General features: G+C 47.3%; 1 protein-coding gene across 4 annotated transcripts in view; it reads left to right on the plus strand.

The window, feature by feature from the left end:
- Positions 1-24,764, plus strand: part of ZRANB3 (zinc finger RANBP2-type containing 3) — a 2,038,675-nt gene that overhangs the window by 1,164,530 nt on the left and 849,381 nt on the right. The window lies entirely within an intron of this gene.

The following is a 24,764-nucleotide window of genomic DNA, read 5'->3' on the forward strand; positions in this document are numbered from 1 at the left end:
AAACAAACAAACAAGGAGTAAATGGAAGAGAGTATGGGGTGAGAAGGGGGCGGACAAGATCAGAGAGATTGGGTGAACTCAGAATAGTAACTTGGAATGTAAGGGGCCTGAATAGTTACATTAAAAGGAATCGGGTCATGACTTATTCGAGACGCCAGAAGATGGAGCGCTGTTGCAGGAAACCCACCTGACGAAAGAGAAGCAAGATGTAATTATGCGGAAATGGAATGGAGTGACCTTGGGTGTAGCCTATTCAGCATATGCTAGAGGTGTTTTCATTTGGATAGCACCACATGTTCCGTTCAAACTTCTACAGTCCTTTTCAGACAAAGATGGAAGGATGGTAATGTTACGTGGGTTGGTGGAAAGTAAAGCAATCTGCATGATTAATGTATATGTCCTGAACCAAGACACTGCAGAGATTAGTTCATTTATAGATGGTACGGTGATATGGGGGGGGGGGGGGATTTTAATTGTATCTTGGACCCACTGATGGACAGATCGGATAACAAGACCGAGCATCCAACCCCCTCGGCTAAAGCTTTAAGCATTTTGCTGCACGCCTTCCGCTTAGTAGATGTGTGGAGAGCGAACACCCACAAGATCGGGTATACACACATTATTCTGCCCCACAAAACCTACACACGAGGCTAGACTATGTGTTCGCAAGAGAGGAACAGATGCACAAAGTCACAGTCGCTGAGTACAATCCTGTCAGATCATGCCCCCTTGGTAGTGATATGGCAGGTCTTCCTCTCCCACCCCCCCTAGGGACAGGATTCCGACATGGAGATTGAGGGTGGAGGCACTGAAGGACACAGGGTTCCGGGAGGACCTCAGGGCGGAGGTGAGAGAGTATTTTGAACATAACATTGGCAGTGTAAACTCAGCTGGGACATTGTGGGAAGCCTTTAAGGTGGTGGTGTGGGGGGCAGCTATTGCCAAAACAAAGGGGATGAAAGAGGTTATAATGCATGATTTACAGAAAGTGGAGATTCAATTAGAAAAGATCATGCACGAAGGCAATAGATCCCCAATATATTGAAAGGCAGCATGCAGAGGGGGATAAACCAGGTAGACTGTTAGCCTGGCTGTATAAGAGTGAGACCTCCAGGCAGACGATAAGGGCTATGAAAGGGACAGAAGGACAGCTGCTGGAACCCCAGGAGGGCATGAACAAATGTTTTTATGAATATTATAAGCAGTTATATGAGGACTCCGAGGAGGGAGAAGGGTTGGATGTGTGGGAGGCATTGACTGAAATTACTCTCCCCAAACTCGAAAAGGATGGGGAAAGATAGCCTTGAGCTTCCGATTACATTAGAGGAATTTGAGTTTGTGATCAGGAGTCGGCCGACCAACACAGTGCCAGGGGCCGATGGGTTCCCTGGAGAATTTTATGAAGCATATATGACGGAGATACTTCCCCCCATTGTTAAAAATGTTGAATGAGGCGATAGAGGTAGGCAGGCTGCCGGAGTCGCTTCGGGAAGCAATAATCATTCCACTTCTCAAACCAAACAAGCCAGACATAGATACCGAACCCTCTTGCTGGTTAACCAAGATGGAAAGATCCTTACCGCGGTCATGGCGAATAGGCTGAAACCGGTTATAAGTAAACTCGTGCACCAAGACCAGACCGGGTATGTCCCACACAGGAATATAACTCATAATTAGGCTACATCACATCATTGATTATACCCAGATGGGGTAGCAGGAGATGGCGGTAGCTTCACTGGACGCAGTGAAGGCGTTTGACTCAGTCAAGTGGCCTTGGCTACTGGCAGTTCTGGGAGAATACGGGATCAGTCCCACATATATTAAATGGGTGCAGATGTTGTATAGCGCACCAATGGCATGGGTCAGGACGGGCTTCTTTGTCTCTGAGCAGTGGCAGCTATCTAAGGGAACGAGACAGGGATGTCTCTGATGCTTTTCATATTAGCGCTGGAGCCTCTGGCAGTATATCTGAGGAAATAGTATGGTAAGGTGGGAATAAACACAACGGGAGGATGACATTTGGTTTCATTGTAGGCCGATGATATGCTCCTGTACCTGAAACACCCGGAACAGAAAACTACAAATTATTCTGGATATATTAGCACAATATGCTTCACTATCAGGCATAACGGTTAATCCGCAGAAGTCGAGTTTATACCCCTTGGGAGTGTACGTTGGGAGACCCATACACAAGCTGCCAGTACACCAATTAAAAGGGAAAGGGATCTGTTTAGATACTTGGGGATAGATATATACCATGAGCCTAAGTTATAACACAGACATAACAGAGAGAAGGCGATATCCAGAATTGAGAAGAGTATGTTTTTTTGGACCAAGTTACAATTGTCCATGATGGGGCGTACTGCATTGCTAAAGATGGTAGTACTACCAAGACTATTGCACTTTTTTTGCAAACATTCCATACGACACAGCAAAGAGGTTTTTCACGAAAGTGCAAGGGATGTGCAGGAGCTTAATTTGGCATAGTACGAGAAATAGAGTAGCGTTGTGGAAACTGCAGAATCCATACGAACACGGAAGTATTCAATTGCCCAACTTTTAAGTGTATTGTGTAGCCAGTCAGCTCCAATTTGTGGCCAGATGGCTATTAGAGGAGCAGACGCCTGAATCCAAGTTGCTAAGTGCAGAGAGTGTGCCATACTTTCTAAACGAGACAATGTGGCTGCCCAATCAACGAATGCTTGGAAGGCGCCTATTGTTACACCTGGGGAATGCGGTTTGGCGGAAAGCGTGTTGAATGATGAACTGTCCTAACCCATACTCCCTGCAGATACCACTGGTAGCGCTGGATGAACAGGTGAGGTTACACGTTGGGAGGAAGTGCGAGCCGGTGGGAATAGCGACAGTTGGGGATGTGTTGGTGGATGGGAAGCCCAGGGAGTTTGGGGAATTGGTTGAGAACACCGGGTTACACCGGGGAGAATACATCACGTACTTTCGACTCCGGAAGATTGTAAAGGGCAGGTGGCCTGGAGACGGTCAGTTCCCACAAGCGATAGAGGTTATAGAAACGGTTTATGATGTGTCGGACGGTCATGAGGTCTCCCGCATATATAAACTCTTAATGGAGGTGATACACACAAGGTGGACGTGGGAGGCAGAGGTGGGCAAGCCCATGTCAGATGGGATGTGGGGCAGAGTACAAAGATATGACAAGACGGTGGCGAGAAATGTGAGGTTCCAACCGATAGTTATACGTCACCCACAGGGCATACCTGACTCCAGAGAAAATAGCTAAGTTCGATCGGGCAGGAGAGCAGGTTTTAAGGATTTCAATCAGGCAATACACCCGGGTCTCAGCCTAGCACGCAATGCACAAATGAAATACTTATTTATTGTGTCTATAGGTTCAATATTCTGAGTGATATACCACTCATATCACACCCCTTCATATACCTTCATATCATACCACTCAAAACACCCCCAGTTCACAATGGACCAGGAATCAGGCTGGTTGGTAAAGGTAATATTTATTTATTTAATATTCAAATCAAACATGTTTTAATATATGGGGCAGGAATCACCAATGTGGTGACAATACAATTGAGAAAGTAGGTAATGCAGTTGAATTCACTTTTAGCAACACAAAATATAAAACACAGAGAAAAGAATCGTTTTGGCTCGTTTGAAAGATAGCGCTTAAGTTAAGATTTGTCGCTGCAAATTTCTCAACTCACAGTTAAGCAATTCTACACAGATGTAAGTAAGCAGCAGGTATTCAGGAGTACAGAACAGTCAACAGAATTTAAAGATAACCTTCCCTCCCCAAACAAGAGAGAAAACGGTTTGGAAATCTTACACTTTTAACTTGACATTCGAAAATGGCTGAGCAAAACAATGAAAAGTGTGCAAACGTCCTTAATCAATATAAACCTCTATGGGCGCAACACTGAAAATATGCTAACAATCAAAAGCTATAGTATGAGCAAAATTACACACTTTGAATCTTAATGGAAGTTGGGAAATAATTGAAATTAAAAATCACACGTGTAAACTTTTGCAGAAATGCGAATTCCCGTCTAAAATTCACTAAACGGTTTGAAAAACGGGTGAATGTTGGGATGTAGCTAAAGGTCTCATGATTAAGCCAGAGTTGAAATGAGGTCTCTAGCTATTAAATTGAGGAAGTTATGCAATGTTGAATGAGAGGCGTTTTTAGAAAAATAGAACAGAGAAAAACAGAAAATCGGTTTTAAAATGACAGGTTGATTTTACTTAAACTAGATTTAATGGCTAAGAAAAAGAGAATGCCACCCGTGAATCTCCACAGTTAGACGGCCACTTGTAACCCTTCACATGGCGGATACCCCATTTTCTTTATGGGAATTACTTTATTTAATCAAAATCACTAATGGCTTATGGTCTAGTAAAACAAAAATGAGGAGAAAAGCGGCGCTAACACTAGGAATCACAGACAGGGTTGCAAGAATGGTTCTGACAATATTATAGATTCTTAAGGCAAAGACAGGATGGTTGAGAGATTGGGATAGGACAAGGCAAGATATGCTATGGTTTACTATGATCCCTATGTATACTTACAGTCCACTTTATTTTAAGATTTTGGACCGTCAAGGGTTCTGGTCATCACACTGGTTGGGTCTTACAACGGACAGCAGGGCACCTCTGGCGGGATAGGTCAGCTGGGCAGTTCTGGTCAGCCGGACTGGCACCTCGAACTGGACTGCACTGGACTGCGCTGGTTACTGAAGACCGGAGATCAGTGGGATGGCGAGCTTGGAACAGGCAAGCATTTATGGTAGCAAGCCAAACTGGATCACATTGCTTCCCTTAGGTTTTGGGATGGTTCAGAATTTGGGCATAGCTGAAAAAGAGTTGAGCAATTCAGAGGCCTTGGCTTTGCAAAGAAATCTGGAATCGGGAACAAGATAGAGAAATAAGGAACAGGGCGCAACGCAGAAATCAGGATGAAGTCAGGAATCGGTGTGTCTTTGTGTGCAGTGAGGTTCCCTTATTTATCATGCCAAATTACATCATCAAAGTTTATGGTAGGGGCAGACTTACTACCCACACCCACAAGGCTATGATTGGTCAAGGGCACAGTTTCTGCCTTGCTTTTTGCTGGTTGGATGAAAGAAAGGGATGTCATGGTTTATGAGATGATCTGGAAACCTCCCATAACTATTAGGACCAAAACCTGAGTTTTCCGCAAATATATATTTATGTAATTATGCCCTCTAAGAAAATCAGATACATATTTCGTGGGTCACATTCCAATCCAACTCCCAAGTCGGTGGGACCTGGTTCAGTCTTTATGTTGAATTTTGGCAATTTTAACTATGAAAGGTTTGGCCTAACATTTCCCAATTCTGTACATATATGCACAATTACCCCTAGCACAAGTGTACACAACGTTAGGTTTGCAACATTAATAGTTTCTGCGCAATTGATCATTCTTTGTAACTTCTGTTCCTTATGCAGTAATAAATTCTACCAAGTTTACAAATGACTAGCATAAATTTAGATTTACATGTATGCATTTTTCATATTTTTTCTCATTCCGGCAGCCAAGTTAAATATCTTGAAGTTCAGTGGCAAAATGAGCATTTTAACCCAAAAGCCACATGTCAAATCCTTTGAAGTTGAATGGGGCCTCTCCCTGGAGAGTGGAGCTTCCTGCCCCTCCCTGGAAGGGTGAGTGTCCAAGCCTGCCATTGTCTTCGCCTGGGGCCCAGACGAATGTCTAATGAAGTTCCTTTGTCACGAGTATGCAAGGCCTCCCAGCAGCAATTAGCCTTTCCTGCCAGCAGTGGAGGTGTCAACCTTTCTCAGGCTAAGAACTGTCAGTGGGTTTAGCTCTAAGTTTCACCTTTTTAAACCTTTCATTTAAACATATAAAATTAAACAGTTTATAGGTGGATTTTTAACATTAGCAATCCTTTGACATTCTTTTTTTTTTTAATAACATATTTTATTTATTTTATAAACGTAAACATATACATACAAGTTAATAACAAGTCATCGCTCGGGCATACAGGCAATCACTAAGCATAGCTCTTCATGCACATTGCAAGTTTCAGAGTTTTAGGTCCTTCATGAAATGGGGTACTAGGCGTCCAAATTATACATTGTGCAGATGAGTCTTCGCAGGACTCCAAACGTTTATCAAGTCTATTCATGGGTTCGCAGATCCCTACGTGTCTTCCCATTTTTGCCAGATCTTGCGTGCTTTCCCTGTCAAGTCTATTCATGAGTTCGCAGAGCCCTACGTGTCTTCCCATTTTTGCCAGATCTTGCGTGCTTTCCCTGGGCACCCTCTGGTAGTGTATATTCTCATTTCCATTTGCACACAGATATCCACGTCTGTTATCCATTGGTCACATTGAGGGGATAAGGGTGAGCCCCACAATTGGGCCAGATTCCTCTTTATGAGTCCCGTGGTTGTTGCCAGCATGAGTTTCTCATATCGGAGGATGTCTAGGTCGTCATCCATCCCTAGTAATAGCAATTTGGGGTCCATGGGTATTCGTCGGCCGATGACTGCCGATAACCTGTCACAACATTTCTGCCAGAAAATTTGGATTCGTGGGCATTCCCACAAGATGTGAAAAAAGGTCCCCCTCGCCTGTTGGCACCTTAGACAGTTGGGATCAGTTGCTCTCCCCCATTGATGTAAAGCTTCTCTCGGATAGTATACCCTGTGTAGAATTTTGAGTTGGATCAATCTGATTCTAGCCGAGATGGCAATTTCCCTCGGATACATGAGTGCTTTGATCCATTCTTCCGGTTGTATTGGTCCCACATCTCTTTCCCATTTTGCTTTCAGATCTGTAAGTTCCGTTGTGGCGAAAGAGGCTATTGCATTGTACATTGTGGAGGTTATTTTATTATCGATACGATCTACCACGATGTTTCTCTCAATTGGTGTGCAATCTGGAATGTTCGGTGGGTCGATCTCACATGTGATAAGTGCGTGATGTATTTGTCTGTAATGGAAGTGTTCTGTGGGGGGTAGGTTGAATTTGTCCTGCAGGGTCTGGAATGGTATTATTGCTCCATCTTGTATTATGTCTGCTAGCCTTGTTATCCCAGCTGATTCCCAGGTCGCCCATTTTGGGATTTTACTTAGCTCCGGCAGACGTTTGTTACGCCATAGGGGCTGTGCCAGCGTGAGTTTCCCATCCCATCCCAGGTGCTTGTGTGCATCTAGCCATATTTGCGTTCTATGTGCTCTAATCGTGTTGGGGATCATGCGTACCCTACTATTGTAGAGGGTCTCTAATGGGGTGAGCCCGGCACTCATCTGGCTATCCGCTTTAATATGTGGTAGTTCAGGGTTGTTATGCAGGATATCATTTATCACCGGCATCTGGGCTGCCCAATAATATGTTTGTAGGTGGGGCAGTCCTATACCTCCTTCCCATGCGGAACGTTGTAGGGTTTTGAGCGCGATCCGTGGATGCCCTCCACCCCAGAGGAGCTTTCTGAGAGTCTCATCTATTTTTAGGAATTCTATCTTGGGTACATACAGTGGGGCGTTTTGGAGGATGTACACGAATCGTGGCAGAGTGAGCATTTTAAACATTGCCGCCCTTCCTAGCAGGGTGAGGGGTAGGGTCATCCAGTGTTTCACATCATTCGCGAATCTATCTCTGATTGGATGGAGATTTTGGGGAACATATTGCGTGAGGTCCGTCGCAACCTGTACCCCAAGATATCTGAAATGCTCGGTTTCTACTCTATATGGGCAATTGTGTAGAGCTGTCGTATCAGTTCCTTGGATCGGAAAAAGGATGGATTTGTTATAGTTTACCCGTAGACCACTAAATGCTCCGTATCTATTTAGTATTTGGGTGACGATGGGGTATGATACTAGTGGATCACTCATGTAGATCAGTAAATCGTCGGCATAGAGGGAAACCCTATCCTCCCAATCTCGGGCCCACCGGAACCCCTTCCACAACTGTGATTCTCTCAGCATTATTGCCAGGGGCTCGATTGCCAGTGCAAATAGCATTGCCGAAAGGGGACAGCCCTGCCTGGTCCCTTTACCCAGGTTAATACTACGTGATGTCCACCCGTTTACCCTTATCTCAGCTGTCGGTGTGTTGTAGAGCAGCTTGACCCAGCCTATGAATTGCTCACCCAACCCCATTTTACCCATAATGCTCCACAAGGCCTCCCAGTGGACTGAATCGAAGGCTTTTTCGAAATCAATCGCGAGGAGTGCTAGTGCATCCCGCAGCGATGGAGACTTCTCAATGGCGGCATGTAGCCTGTGGATATTCATTCGTGTGGATCTCCGTGGCATAAAGCCACATTGGTCTGGATGGATAAGGGTGTGTATGACTGTCTGGAGCCTGTTAGCCAGTGTCTTGGCCAGTATCTTAGCTTCTATGTTTATAAGTGAGATCGGCCTGTAGGAGCTGCATATGTTTGCTGGTTTGCCTTCCTTATGTATCACCACTATAGTGGCCTTTCTCAGATCCGGGGGCAGAATTCCTTTACCTTTGGCATATAGGAACATTTTATGCATCTGTGGTACTATGTGCTCATTGCCGATCTTTTTCCAAGCTTCCACTGGGAAGCCGTTAGGCCCTGGGGTTTTCCCATTTTGGAGTTGGGATAGGGCTGTCGACAGTTCTTCCTCTGTAATCTCTGTTTCCAAACTCGCTCTTTGCGTATCGCTTAGGTGTGGAATGGTGAGTGTGTCCAGGATGCTGGGATCCAGTGCAGTCGTCGGGGGAGCGTACAATGCCTCATAGTACTCTGCAAAGGTTTCAGCAATGCTTGAGTCGGTATAGGTCTGTTCTGCATTCCTGGTAGTGATACATCTTATCTGGTGTTGACCCTCCTCTCTTTTTTCCAGCCACGCCAGCATTTTGCCGGCCTTGTCTCCAGTCTCGTATAGCCTGGTACGCATTGTCCTGTGTGCCTGTTTCGCACAGGTAAGTGTGACATCATGCAGCTTCTTTTGTGTCGCTTGTAGGGCTCTGTTGTCATCTGATGCGCCTGTGTTTATATATCGCACTTCAGCGTTTCTGACCTCTGTTTCAGCGTCTTCAACCTCCTTCCTGTGCACTTTTTTGTGTGCAGCAGTCCAGCTCAGTACTACCCCTCTCAGGGTTGCTTTGTACGCCTCCCATATGGTTCCTAGGTCCTCTATCGAGTCCTGGTTTGTTTCGAAATATGAGACAGTGGCTTCCTGCATCTTTTCTACTAACTCTTTGAACCCTAAATAATACGAGTTCAGGCGCCAAGTCAGTGGAGGCCTGGGTCGTTCTGTTTCGAGTAGGATCTTCAGCGGTGAGTGGTCCGAGATCCCCCTGGGCTGGAGTGTTGCCTCCGTTACTTTATGTATGTCTACACCAGGGAGGAAGAAGTAGTCTAGTCTAGACAACGATGCATGCGCGCCTGAATGGAAAGAGTATTGTTTCTCCATCTGGTGCAGATCCCTCCATGCATCCTTCAGTCCCAATGCTGTGGCAAAGATGGCTAATTTCGTCGGTATCATCGGATTTCTCCCCCTGATATGTGTACGATCTAGATTAATGTCCATTACATCATTGAAGTCTCCACCTACAACTAGTATATCCGCGGTGTTGTTGGCTATGATCGGTGTGATGTCGTCGAGTAAGGTATTTGTGAGCGCCGGGGGAGCATAGACCGCCAGTATGGCAATGGTTTGATTCCATAGCGTTCCATTTATGTGGACAAATCTCCCTCCGGTGTCCTGGGTTATGTTGGATATCTCTATAGGGATTCTTTTGTGTATTAATATAAGCACACCTCTCGAGCCCATCGAGAAACCTGCATGTATTGCTGTACGGTATTTGGTTCTTTTGAAAATTTGGCATCTTGTGCCGGCCAAATGTGTCTCAGTAAGCAGTATTAGGTCCGGGTTATTTCGATTCAGGTATTGTGTTACTAGTCTTCTCTTGATACTGCTTCCCAGGCCATTGACATTCCATGTCATGATGTTAAGTTTTTTGGTGTCTGTCCCTTTCGCACTCATTTCTTATCTTGTTCGTATGTCTGTGCCATTGGTAGCAGTTTAGACGAGAGGAGTCCTGCTCTATCGGTGTTTGGACTGCCCTGTTGTCTTCCCATTTCAGCGTGCTTGTCTAAGCCGTGCTTTCCTTGTTGCCAGCATAGAACGTGAACAAATCCCAACTTACCCCCCTCCCTATACTCCTTCCCCAACTGAAGCATCTGTCGCCCACACAACCAAACTTAATCAAACCGTTGAACTTGGGGTATCTCTTGTCACTGTGGCGGTGGAGGTGCCGTAGTGAAGAGTCCGTAACTTGCTTAGGCCGCCGTGGGTTGGTGGTACCACGGCGGGTGATTGCAGGGTCTGTTCTATACCGATTGCAATCGGGGGGGTGGCTTGCGTGATGTGTCTTAACGCAGCCGCCAGCCGTTCTGAGTAGTGTTCTTTCCTGCTCGTGCCTCCGTATGTTTGTCGGTTGTGTTTAGGCGTCGGCATTCTGTGCTATTTCTTCCATCGGTTGCTGTGGCGGCTCATTTGGTGGCCTGTTTGGTCGGGGTCTATTTCTACGGTTTTCCTGTCTTCTCCATGGGCCCCATTCACCTTCTAGGTTGCGTTCTGCCCAGCTCCATGCCTCTCTTGGATCAGTGAAATGCACAGTAGTGCCCTTATGAAAGATTTTTAGCTGGGCTGGGAATAGCAGACCATATTTCACATTCAGCCCTTGTAATCTCTTTTTGAGAGTGTCAAAGGATTGCCTTGCTCTTTGTACCTCTTTGGTGAAGTCGGGGAAGAAGGCTATCCTGGAGCCGTTATAGGTCATGGCTCCATTCGTCCTTGCCATGTGGAGTATCGCGTCGCGATCTCTGTAATTTAGGATCTTGGCTATTATCGCTCGTGGCGGTGCTCCGGGAGTTGGTCTGCCAGTTGGTATCCGGTGTGCCCGTTCAATTGAGAAGAAGTTTGAGAGAGATTTAGGAGCGAATAAATCGGCGAGCCATTGTTCGAGGAACAGCTCCATGCTGGGTCCTTCTTCTTTCTCTGGCAGGCCGAGGATGCGGATATTATTTCTTCTCGATCGGCCCTCTCCCTCTTCCACCCTCTCCTCCAGTAGTTTAATGCGACCTAGTGCTGCATTCATTTGCTGGCCCATGCCTCTCACATTGTCTTCTGCCACTGATATGCGCGCCTCCGCCTCCCCTGTACGAGATGATAATTTCTGCAGGTCATGGCGCAGCAGAGAGACCTCCGTACAGATGCTATCCATTTTGACTTCCATGGCAGATCGAGAATTGGAGATAGCATTCATCACGTCCCTAAGGGATATGTCGGCCTCAGGGTCTGGTGATTCATCGGTTCTATTCTGGGCCGTGGAAGATGTCGGGGCAGGCGTTGTGTATTGTTCCATTGTGTTCTGGGTTCCAGTTCTTCTAAGCCTATCTTTGCCCATGTCCGGTGTGTGGGGGGGTGCTGCTCTTGTGTTTCCCCCCGTTATTCTTGGCAGAGGTCGGGGAAGCGTAGGCGGGCTGGCGGACGGTAAGCCCGGGGTGCCGTTTGCTAAGTTTCGGTGTCTCAGGATCGCGTCTCCCCTCCTCCCCTTCCTCCTTACCGGCTCCGCCGTATACCGCTCACCAGGCTTCGTTCGGCACCGCAGCGGCCGTTGCTGCTGTCGAAGGATCGGAGCGCCCGCTCTGCTTGGTCTGTCGTGCTGGTCCCGCAAAGTCCGTTGTTGTTGCAGGCCTCGGCGAAGCCGGGGGTCATTCCGATAGATGGGCGTCCCAGCAAGGACCGCGGGGAGTGGGGGGGGTCAGCACTGATAGCTTGGGCGGCTGAGTCCCCCAGCGATGGTTGGCGTCGAATCTGCTGGATGGGCCCCTCCCAATTTCAGACGAGTTTCTTTCGATTTCCACGAGAGGCAGCGCCTGTGGGTCTAGATTGTGTCTCTGTCGGCCATTTTGATTTCCGTTTGGCGCCGATTGCTTCTCCTTCTAAATGCCGATATCTCGGGATTGGCGCTTCGGAATCAGCTCCAGTTGCAGATATCGTTCCTACTAGGGTTCCGCCACCCTGTAGGAACCTTTTTTGGGGCTGGATTAGCCCAAATTCGCAGGATATTGCAGGATGTAGCTGGCGGCTTCGGGAGCTCTACGGGCTCACGTCTTCATCGGTCGCCAGTTGGCCACGCCCCCTCCTTTGACATTCTTAAAGAATTAAGCCTTTACACAAAAATATACTTTAAAAACAGGCGATTTTGCCCTTCATTCATGAAAAAGCACATTAAACTTATGTCTTTAAATCCGATTTTCATCTGCAGCAAATACACATTTTAGTCAGCATTAGCTCTTCCCTTGAGTGCTGGAGTTGTTTGCAGCCTGGATGCATGTATCATTCCTTTGTTTAGAGTTTCTCTCAGCACAGCTGTCATGCCTGCGCCATGGGCGCCTACATTGGCGATCAAAATGGACCAATTGGTATTAATTTATCTGTGGAAAACTGCCCTGTGCCAATCTTAACAGAGTGCCATCCGTGACAACAGCTGATTCTGATACTTGTTGCAAAGTTTTAAGCGCATTTCTTGTGGAAAAATGAAAACCCATTCCCTGGTTTGCTTTTACAAAGATAATGTTGGCAGGAGCTGTCACTCAATGAGGCCCGGTTCCTCTGAGCCACACTGGATGATCCTGGGCATTGTAGGGCCCTTTTAATTTCAATGATTCAGTAGAAATGAATGGGTCTAGCGCCAAAAACAGCACTTTTTAAGGTATAAAAGCTAACATTTTAAAAAGGCATTTTCGGTTTTCAGCACAATGATGCTGTTTCTTTCCTCTGCTCCATGTTGAATGTTGCAGAGCACACTGCACATTCCTGCAGTGATTACTCTTGTTTTACCCCACCTGAAAGGGGGTTGGCAGGGCGGTGCAGCCAATTTCTGGTTATTACAAAACGCAGTTTCAAGATTTTGGTGCGCACAGGAGTCAGCGCATCCCTTTTGGGCTGTTTCCTTCACCATTGCAGTAAAGTGAGGTAGTGAGGCACATTGGAATGGGTCAAAATATCCCACAGAAGCATGCCTGAAATGTGGGATGGTGAACGTAGAGATGGTGCATATGTTTAGGTCGTGTGTTGAGATTGCCAAATTCTGGGAAGAGGTGGCGCAAATCATGGCCAGAATGGAATTTACGTTGGATCTGGGATCCCTGTGGGTGTGCCTTTTGGGAGGCTTTCCTAGGCCTAGGAGAGCCAAGCATGTTAGCAAATTAAAGGACCTAGCGTACATACTGGCTAAACGCAGAATTGCTATGAGTTGGAAGGCACAGGTGAGACCGTCAGCGCAAGGATGGTGGAGAGATTTATTGAAATGGGCCAGTGTAGAAACTGTGGTGTGGCAGGAAGCAAGAGGGGGGAACGAAGATTCTGAGGGTGGTGGCTTGGAGGCAATTTGTGTCTGCTCTGTCTGTCTCCGGGCAAGTTGTCTAGGAAGGAAGCAGATATGGCATGAAAGGGTTAGTGGTGGTGAAGTGCGATGTGGGCCGAGAGGGGAGGTGAGAGTTGGGGGTGGGGGGAGAAAGGTGGACAAAAAAAGAGCATATAACTGTATACACAAAATTCCTTTTGGTTGAGTAATGGTGTATAATACATGAATGGTTATATGTAAAAACCAATAATGTACTTTAAAAAAAATAACTTGCACTAGAGCTACTACTACCCACCTATGTAATTACTTTTTTGATATAATCCTTTACATGCTCCAAATATTGTAAATCAGGCTGTAAAGTTGCTGTTGATCCCGCTGTATTTCTGCTGTAAACGTATTCATACCATGTAAATACTCTTTTTATGTTAACTGCAAATACCTACTCTATGTAACTGTAAATACCTATGCTATGTAACTGCAAGAAATGTGCCCAGATGCCTAAGGGCTTGGTCGCTATATAAGTAAATACAATACAATACAAGAGACATTGTGTTGATTACTATAGACTTTAATAAAAGTAAAAGAAGGGTTAGAGAAATACCTATCTCGCCCTAACACTGAGTAGTTTCCCTGCCTCAACGAAACCAAAGGATGTCAGTGTCAGAATGTCCAAAAATAGAGTTCTCCATCCTGTGTCCAAAAGCCTATCATGAACCTTACAGCTAAACATAAGAAAAAGTGCATAGGGATAATGTTTTTCAACTGCCCATCTGTAGTCTTCCTTAATGTTCCAAAAGGTGCACAAATGAATAAATGATTAAAGTTCCCCAAGATTTCACAACTCTCAGAACAATGGGGTAAGGTATATCCTTCCCTAGAGTTTTTACCTTCTCTTCAGCTCCCTACCACAGTTCTTTTCCTTGGCAAAAGGCAACTTTGGGGTATGTTCCCCTTCCCTGGCATCTCACACTCAAGGGTTCTTCCTCACCCTTTGATTTACTCCACAGTTCATAGTTCTTTTACAATTATTCCACTATGGGTATGATTCCCGTCCCCTAGATTTCACACTCTTGAATTGAGATGCAGGACTCCATACTTGCTTTCACTTAGGCCTGGTTTACTCTCCTGCCAGGACTTTGCTACAAGTTACTTTTCCTTTCAGGTACGGGTCTCCAGACTCGCCTTCACAATGTTCCACACATATATTTTGGTACATGTCCCAGACTCTCAGTGCCTAGTTTACTCTCCCAGGACTTTTCACACTATCTTTCACAACGTAGATTTGTTTCAGACCTGCACACTTTACTAGGCAACAGCCCTGTCCATGGCCATTTCATCAATTGGGTCAGTGACCTTCCACCTTCTTGTTTGTTACTTTCCCCATTTTATCATGGGGCTTTCTGTCATGATGCCCGCTCCCGGGGAGCCGGTTCAAGCCCGGCATCCCCGAAAGCGGACATCCAGTCCCCAAGGAAGAACCCAGCAACCCCATATAGGGGCCCTTTGGACAGTGTCCTGGCGCCTATGGTGCCAGGCTCATAAAAGACATCAGTCCTGGCGCCATAGGCGCCAGGCTCATTATGGGAATGCTTGGGTGCACTTACCCGATGCAGACCATGCTGCAGGATCCCGGCCTCCTTGAGGCCTGAAAGGAACTACTTTACCTGTGGGACTAATTTACCATCCGGGCGTGGTCGGGGAAGGATACATACCTGATTGGAGGAGGGATACATACCTGGAACTTCTTCCAAGGCTATTTAAACCCCACCCGAACAGCCACACGTGCTTCGCGTTGTTCTGTATCTAGCAGCTGGACGCTCACCGTGTCTGCTCCTGCATCCTGACTTCTGCCATGCTTGCCAGCATCCTGGATCACCTGCAAAGGAAGAGAAGAAGAGAACAGAAGAAAGAAAAGTCCTTACCTGCTAAAACCGCATCCCGGAGACATCTCGCCGACAATCCTGAAAAGGAAGACTTTAATTTAAAAGCTCATTGCGTCGATCGCTGCAGCGCCGCATTCCACTCACCTTTACAGGGCGCCTTCATGTTCAGCAGCGATCATCCGGATTCGCAGTCACGCCCCAGCGCCTAGGGAGAAAAAGACCAGAACAAAAGGTGAGAGAGAGAAGGGAATAAGGAAAGCTAAATCTCCATGTTAAGACTTACCTGTTGATTCATTCCCTCTTCATTTCGGGTCCGCGCCGCATCCTGGCATTTCCGGACCCCTGTCCCTAAGGGGAAAAAGAGACATCAGCGTTAATGAGCGAATGAAAAGACATTACCAAAAAACGCTCATTAAAGACTTACCTGATTTCTACAAGGATTTCACCTCTCATCTCGGGTCGGTGCCTGTTCCCCGGCATTCCGTACCCCGGCCCCTATGGGGAAAAAGACACTAGCATTAGTACATTAATGCATGGACACAAGGGGAACCTCTTATCAAAAAAACTTACATGGAAGCCAAGCAAGTTTGGTTCTCACCAATCTGAAAATCCAGTGAAGTAACTGGATACCGACGCGCCCCTGCATCAGAAGCAGGATGGAGAGCTCGTTCTTCCAGACCCTAAGGTGAGACGCTACGAGAAATCACAGAAGGGTTTCAAGGAGGGTGAGAGGGGAAAGCGGGAGGCCGATTGCATTACCCCGCAGACAGTTAATCCCCTATTTTCGCCTACAGAAGGATACTTCTGCGAGCCAGACAAGCCAGATTTGGGGGCCCGGTCCAGTCCGTCTTCCGAACCCTGCGCATCACCTTAGAAGAGGTCACAGCAGCGCGAACCAGGCCAGCGCCTCCGTGGGAGTCAGGTGAGCGTAACACTTTCTGCCCGCTTTGGCAGAGTCCTTAGCTTTCCCCATGGTGCGTGGCATTGGCCCTGAAGCGCCCCGGTTCCCTTTTGGACTCACCAGTTTGTTTTGGCTGATCTGGCGTTCTTCCCTTCGCCCTGCGGTTGCTGTGGCTTGCCGGTAGCTCGGAACAGCATTCTGTCCCTTGTCTGCTTCTCGTCTGGTCTTCTGCATCTCCTGACAGCCTTGCCCTGTCCTCGACCTCACTACGGCAGACCTGGTTTCTCGGCTTCCTCTGGACAGCGTTTCCAGCAGCCCTTCAGCGTCGGGCAGTACTCTGCTTGCTTTCAGGCTTTCAACTGGCTTTGCTTGCAGCAGGTTTCTCGCTACAGCCTCTCTCTCTCTCTTTCTCTCTCTCTCTCTCTCTCTCTCTCTCTTTGTCTCTCTCTCTCTCTCTCTCTCTCTCTCTCTCTGGCGTCTGTCTCTGTGGGATCTCTCTCCTGCTCAGCTGACTGGTATTTAAGCTAGCTCCCGCCAACAACTAGAACACAGAATGAGCTTCCTGGTTCTAATAATCTTCATCCTGCGGTCTTCTTTCTCGTCTCAGTGCTGTGATGAATTCTGATGGTGTCATCACTGATCTCCTGTCTGTGACCTCCTCCCATGTGGCCAGGGGACAGCAGCCGCTACCTGATCCTGACCCTGGGGGCGGCTATATGAGGGAGGATCACATGGGAGGAGACTACCTCCATGGAGACGTCATGGTTTCATTGGATGAGACCTGGTATCCCTCATTTGCTCTATTGTTATAAGTCTACCCCTGCCCCTAAGGAAAATAAGAAAAACGTGTTCCCAAATCATATAGACCAAACCTCCATTTTTGGTTTATCTTGTGGAAATTACATGACCATCTTCTCCAGTTGCATTTTCCCATCATCCAAAACTGCTTTACCATTTAGAACTATTGAAAGTGATGATTGTTCAAGCTTTGTAAATCAAATACCAACAATGGACTTTGTGTCCCGGAATCACCAAGTACTGGGGTCGAGGAAGAGGGAAAGACCAATGTAGAGCGGAAGATGCCACAAATCCAGCTGGGTCTCTAGTTGTTTGCCTCAAGCACCTGTGCCCAGGAAATTTAAGTGGATGTGTGGAAGAGACACTGTGAGAATGTAGAGAAAGCAGCCATAAAGGGAAAGCATATGGTGTACCTTCACTGGCTGATCGAGAACAAGTCTGAGAACGCTAGCAACAGTCGTTGAGTCAACCCAAAGACGGTGGGGATGCAGGGTCATATTGGCGACCACAGCAAATACAAATAACATTAAATACCACAACAGAAAGAGAGAAAGCAAAGAGACTAATTGCAAAAAGGGGAAGAGAATCAAAGCCCTTACCAGTGTCTAAATGCTTGAAATGCAAATGCATGAGAACAATGAATCGAATAACATATCAAGAGGATATATTATCCAACCAAGTAAATATACAACTATGGAAATGGGTAGAAACCCCATGTGACTGTAGGAACCCTTGGCAGGAGAGTATACCAAGCATTTACAAGTGTGTGAATACAAGAAGCCGTAACGGGAGGTTATATAAGGTGATTACAAGTGTGTGGGACTGGTTAACACTGAATATTTTTTATTTATTTTTAATTTGGGGGCCCCGCCCCATGCTCCTCAATTTTCCAGCCTTATAACACCACCCCATCCTGACCCATTTTATCTCCTTTACTACCCTTTATATATTTATTTAATGTTTACAGTGTTATTGTCTGCAGTGAAAGGTACCACTCGGTAATGGTTTAGATAAATTGACTGGGTACCTATGGGGAATAAGAAGTTATAAGTAAAGGAATATCAGAATTGTGTTGACCGGATGAGGAAAATTAAAGTCCTGGCAAATAAGGAAACCAGGAATTCTGAAAGAAATAGAATTACAAAGCTAAAGAGCTTTGCGTGTGGCAGTGATATTGTGGGCCAAGAAATAAACACTGAACTGTTGAATGGATAATTGTTGTTGAAGCTAAATGCAGGGGAATGGAGCACACCTCTGGAACAAGAACCTTTGTGTTGGAACTATTTATTCTTCTTTTATGAACACTTTTGCAAAGAGCTTCAAATGTTAAAGGAATTTTCCTTTTCACCTTTTTAGTTTATAGTGGGAGGGTCAGATTGAACTTCTAGACAAAAGGACAGTTTTGATTTTGACATCCTAACACAGACAGATCCTTAGTTTTGGTTTAGGGAGGGAAGTTCCTCTTAGAACAGGGTCAAAGAGCCCTTTACCCAACCCTTTTATTTTCAATAAACACCTTTAACCAAAAACATGGCCAACATGTGTCCGAATTTCATTCCTGACTCTAAACAGTACTTTGGTATAATTTGTCAGAAGGAAAACTATTGTCAGTATAAGATGTTTGTACGGCTTGAATACCACAATAAGCCATGACAGTCTGTGAACTTTGGGGGTGGAGGGGTGGTTATACATGGAGTGAAAAGTTGCATACCGCGTTTCTTGCGACTAGTCTCTGTCACTCTCATGAGGGTTCTTTCTCCTCAGGCAGCCACCCCCAGGAGCGGGTCAGGTAGCGGCTGCCCTTCCTTGGCCAAAGGATAAGAGAGTATATACATATATATATATATATATTTCTGAGGCTTGTGGAATCTGCTTAAATCACATGCTGTGCATAGGCCGACATCTAGTGGAAGCTGCAGAGTATTACAGTTTGTTTTTCGAAACTCGAAAATGGGCGTCGACACAGGGCATGCCAGTAATACTATCCCTAGTGTGACGTCCACTGTACCCATGATCCCTCACGCGTCAAGGACCCTCAGATTATTTTTTTCCACCATGCTGGTCGGAAGCACTGAGCGGAGTTCCCTGACTAAGTCAGATTTTGCAAATATTGTTATATATTTCCCCGTTTATTCCACCTATACGTCGAGTCTCCGAACATCGACACTCGACGCCGGATCGGAGAAAATTCAACCGTCAGACTACAGCGACGGATTTGGGCCTCGGAAGGCCTCTGGCCTCGGCCCGGGCCTCGGAAGTCCTCTGGACTCGGCCCTGAAAGGAGGGAGAGTGGGGGGTTGCACATATCCTACAGTCTGATTAATATAGGTACATTACTTATATTCCTACACTCCCTGCCCGCTGCCACAGGGTGCGTATGGTGGGTACCCCTTTTCAATTTTGCCCCAAGTGCAACCGCAAGTATCCTTGGGTTGACAGACACGCCACGTGTAACCTCTGCTTGCCGAGGGACCACCCCAAGGCGAATTGCAGAACGTGCAGTCGGTTTAAACTGAAGACCCTTAAGGACCGTTCGACAAAGCGTTGGGCCCACCTCGCCAGGCGACAAGAGGCCATGGCCGTGGAGGGTTCCTTTAGCGATGGCAGCGACGCCGTACTTTCGGACGGCGAGGGCAATGTGGCGTCGATGGACAGCCAAGCGCAAGTCCCCAACCTCGGAAGGTTGTCCGGTAGGGAAGCTATGGGGAAGACCCCCGGCGACATGAGCGCTACCCACACCACTTCCAGCAAACAAAGGTCCAACCGAGACTCGACGCGCATGTTGAGTTCTCGGAAAGAGGCACGAAGAGAACGGTCCACCGAGTCAGTGTCCTCTGGGCGTTCGCGTTCCAGATCGCCGCATGACACCAGGCAACCCTCCACTGTTGCTAAGAGTGCCTCGCTCCCCTTAGTGACTGAGGTGCGGTCGTCGGAGGACGACGCTGACCTCTACCCCCAGGCCGCACTCAAGGAGTCGGCGTCTGCAGGCAGCGCGAAGGCTGCTACTGAATCCCTTACACTCTCTAGAGACAGGGACTCTACCCCCGAATTTCGGTGCCAGGCACCGAAAAGCTCTGATAGAGCCCTAAAATCGGGGAAACACTCTTCCACCTGCGGGGAGGGGGGAAAACAACGAAGTAAGCAGTCCCAGCCTACTTCCACACCTAAACTACATTCTTCTCCACCTAAACAGATGGACAAGTCTCAGTCTCTAAGGCCGCTGTTCAGGCCAGAAGGTCTAGTCAGGACAAATCTCAGTCTGTTGTCCCTAAGAGCCCTGTTCAAACCAGTAGGTCTAGTCAGGATAAAACAGGGAAAGCACTCCAGGAAAGAGTTATTCCCAGTTCAAGGGAATGGTCCAGTGATGACATAGACAGAGTAATGCCAAGGATGTCATCATTGGCAGATTTCTATGCCAAAAACCCAGAACACTTTCTCTCTTATACCCCAGAAGGGTCAACTCCCTCAGGCTCTAAGGATCCAATACCCCCAAGTAAGAAGTCCCGGGGTGAAGCACCAACTCAGCCTTCAGACCCCTTTTATATACAGCCCTATTCTCAATATCAGGAAGATCCATCCTTTTGTGAGGATCCAGACGTGGGCATGTTCGAAGAACAAACTGGGACAGGCTATTACGGGGATGATGAGGACCAAGAGGAGGAGGAGGACGACCCAGATACATACAGGGTAGATTCCCCGGTAGAGAAAGAGCCCGCGGTTACCGACTCCCCTGTCGACAACCAACCTCTCCTGAATGAGGTCCTGTCCAGAGCGGCACAGCACTTCCACATTGACACCCAAGGTGCTCAGGAAGAGAGGGACTTTGCAGAGGAATTGGTGGGAGAAAAGAGACCTGTTTCTCAGGCCATCCCTATCCTTTAGTCAATACAAAGGAGGATATACCCTTCCCTTGTTAACCCCAATCTCGCTAGGGCAGTAAACCCCAGAATTGAAAAGCTTTTCAGGGCAGCCCATTCTGACCCACTGTACATAAGGGGACATCTCAAACCGGACTCCCTGGTTGTTACAAACACCCGTAACAGGACGGGAACACCCTTGTCATCGTCCGAAGCTCCCTCCGACAAGGAGAGCAAGAAGATTTATGGCTTGGGCAGGAAAGTAGCCTCCACTTCCGCCTACCAGGCAAGGATTGCCAACTCCACCACCCTGCTGGCTAGTTACAACTGCCACCAGTGGGAAGAAGTTGCGGCTCTCATAGACTCCGCCCCAGAACATTTAAAAAGCCAATTGGCACGAGTTTCGGCAGAGGGGAGAGCTGTGTCAGGTTGCATTTTAAAATCAACCTTTGATGCTGCGGATAACGCAGGCAGATTAATTGCTGAAAGCACGGTCATCAAGAGACATGCTTGGCTATGGCAGTCTGGTTTCAAGGCCGAGACCCAAGCATCATTGATAGATAAGCCGTTGGAGCCGGATCTATTGTTTGGAAAGACGGTCGAGGACGCGCTGAAGAATGCCAAGGACGAGTACGAGACACTCAAGTCCCTAGGGCAACTAACCAACAAACCCCCTAACCAGAGAGGGAATGGCAATTTTCGTCGGCCTCGCGGACAAAACTCCCAAAGAGGCTCAAACTATTCCCAAGGCCAGTGTACTACATGGAACACTAACCAGCAGTCTACCCAGAGTTATGGCAGGGGTAACAAAAGAGGTCGTGGTAGGGGTAGAGGCAGTCCCAATAAAGGAGGGGGCACGCCTCCACCAAAACAGTGACGCTCCGTTCAGGGTCCCTTCTCACGCATCCCCAGTAGGGGGACGCATTTCCAACTTCACCCAAGCTTGGGAAGGGATCACATCAGACAGATGGGTGATGTCCACAGTGTCCGCAGGATACTGCATAGAACTCCTAGAGCGTCCCCGAAACCACCCTCCACGACAAAGAATACACTCTTTAGACCACCAGAAGATCCTACTCGAAGAGATCGAAAATCTTCTCGCAAAGGACGCGATAGAACTCGTCCCGGGACACCAGGTAAATAAGGATATTTATTCAACTTACTTCCTTGTGCCAAAAAAAGATTTGACAATGCGCCCAGTATTGGATTTACGGCCTGCAAACAAGTATGTCAAGCCCCAAAAATTTTGCATGACTACACTCCAAGAGGTAATTCCCCTCCTAAAAAAGGGGGATTACATGGCAACATTGGATATGAGAGATGCCTATTTTCATATTTCCATGTTCCCAGCGCACAGAAAATATCTGCACTTCAAGGTGGACAGTCAGCACTACCAGTTCAAGGTACTGCCCTTCGGGATAGCCTCGGCTCCAAGGGTATTCACCAAGGTACTGGCGGTGGGGGCGGCACACCTACGCAGGGAGGCAATCCCAGTGTACCTTTATCTGGATGACTGGCTCATCACGGGGGAGACCCCAGTAATTTGCAGGACAAACATTCAAAGAACTATCGACCTCCTCTTCGAATTGGGCTTCTCCATAAACGAGAAAAAATCAAGTCTGGTGCCCAGCACCTCCAAGCAGTTCCTAGGAGCTGTTCTAAATACCCAAGAGGGGTTGGCTTTTCCTTCAGAGGAAAGAATTTGGAATATACTACTGCAAATTCCGCAATATCAAACCGGTCGCCAGATAACAGTACGCAAAGCAATGCGTTTGCTGGGAATAATGGCGTCATGTATTTACCTGGTCCCCCACGCGCGCCTGCGCATGCGTACCATGCAAGAATGGTTGGCAAAACTGTGGTCTCAGGCAAGTGGTCAGTGGGACGATCTAGTGGTCGTTTCGCCAACACTTGTACAAAGCCTCCACTGGTGGACAAGAGACAATCTATCCAAGGGGAAACCCTTTTACGATCCTGAGATACAGGCGGTAGTCACGACGGACGCATGCCTGACAGGATGGGGATCTCACCATCTCCACCACACAGCTCAGGGTCTCTGGTCTCACACAGTGGCCAAGAATCACATCAACCTGCTAGAGCTTCTGGCAGTTTTCAGAGCACTTCAAGCGTTCGAGCCCCACCTAAAGAACCTGTCGGTGCAGATCCGGACGGACAGCACGGCAGCCATGTTCTACCTGAACAAGCAAGGAGGGACTCGTTCGCCAAATCTGTCCAGACTTGCCCAGAAAATTTGGATATGGGCACTCAGACGGAACATCTTTCTGTCATCTCAACATGTTCCAGGGGATCTCAATTCTCTAGCGGACGCCTTGAGCAGAGATCCCCTTCCGGAGGAACACGAATGGTGTCTACACAGAGAAATCGTAGAAGATCTCTTCTCTCAGTGGGGTTTCCCCACTATAGACCTATTCGCCACAAGCGAAAACAGACAGGGCCCAGGATTTGCATCTAGGTTTCCCCAACAAGACTCCCTGGGGAACGCCCTGTGGATGAACTGGTCAGGGATGTTTGCGTACGCTTTTCCACCAACTCCTCTCATCAGGAAGGTGGTGAACAAGATGAACAGAGAGTCGATGACGCTCGTCCTAGTTGCTCCCATGTGGGCGAGACAACCGTGGTTTCCACACCTACGCAGACTTTCGGTGTGCGATCCCATCAAACTCCCGGGCTGGTACAATCTTTTGTCCCAGCACCAAGGTCAGAAGGTGCATCCTCTACCCAATTCCATGAACCTAGCAGCATGGCTCCTGAGGTCATAGAGTTTGGACATCTCAATTTACCACAGAGATGTATGGACATCCTAAAAGAGTCTAGGAAACCGAACACGAGGCGTTGCTACTTCGACAAATGGAAGAGATTCTTTATCTGGTGCCAGAATAAACAAATCAACCCAGTTGATTGCACTCCTTCCACAATTGTGACATACATGCTCCACCTGCTGGACACAGGTTTGGTTTTCAACTCACTAAAGGTACACCTGGCAGCACTGTCAGCGTACACCACCTCACATAGCACGGTGTCATGGTGGAAGGTACCCGTGGTTAAAGCCTTCATGGAGGGAGTAAAGAGACTTCTTCCCCCTATATCTAACCCACCACCAGGATGGGACCTGAACGTGGTGCTATCTAAACTCATGGGCCCCCCATTCGAGCCCATGCATAAGAGAAGTCTCAAACACCTGACCTATAAGACTGCCTTCTTAGTAGCCATTACATCCATAAGAAGGATCAGTGAAATTCAGGCTCTGTCAGTGCAGGATCCCTTCTTTACTGTCCACAAGGACAAACTGGTTTTACGGACACACCCTAGGTTCTCACCTAATTTTATTTCTAAATTCCATGTAAACCAGTCCATCGAGCTTCCGGCTTTCTTCCAAAACCCACAAAGCTCGGCTGAGGTTAAACTACACACCCTAGATGTGCGTAGGGCAGTCCTTTACTACGTAAACAAGACCAGACCGCTTAGGAAAACAGATCAACTGTTTGTCTCCGTAGCCACAGGCAAAGAGGGAGATCGCGTCTCTAAGGGTGCCATCTCCAAGTGGATTGTCAACTGTATCCAGTTGTGTTACTCTCTTTCTGACAAAACTTTGCCTTTTACGCCCAGAGCCCACTCGACAAGAGGCATTGGGGCCACTCTGGCTTTCATTGCAAATGTTCCCCTTGACACCATTTGCAAAGCAGTTGCTTGGAGCTCTATTCACACTTTTACTCAGCACTACTGCATTGACACCCATTCCAAGACAGATACTCAAGTGGGACAAGGGGTTCTAAGACATTTATTTGCTCATGACCCTTCTCAAATCCCACCTCCTTCTAACACTGCTCGCTAATCTATGCACAGCATGTGATCTAAGCAGATTCCACAAGCCACAGAAGGGATACATTACTCACCGTAATCGTATTTCTGATGCTTGTAT

The sequence above is a fragment of the Ambystoma mexicanum genome, chromosome 9 (genome assembly GCF_040938575.1).
Source record: "Ambystoma mexicanum isolate Mex_15411 chromosome 9, UKY_AmexF1_1, whole genome shotgun sequence".
NCBI classification, from domain to species: domain Eukaryota; kingdom Metazoa; phylum Chordata; class Amphibia; order Caudata; family Ambystomatidae; genus Ambystoma; species Ambystoma mexicanum.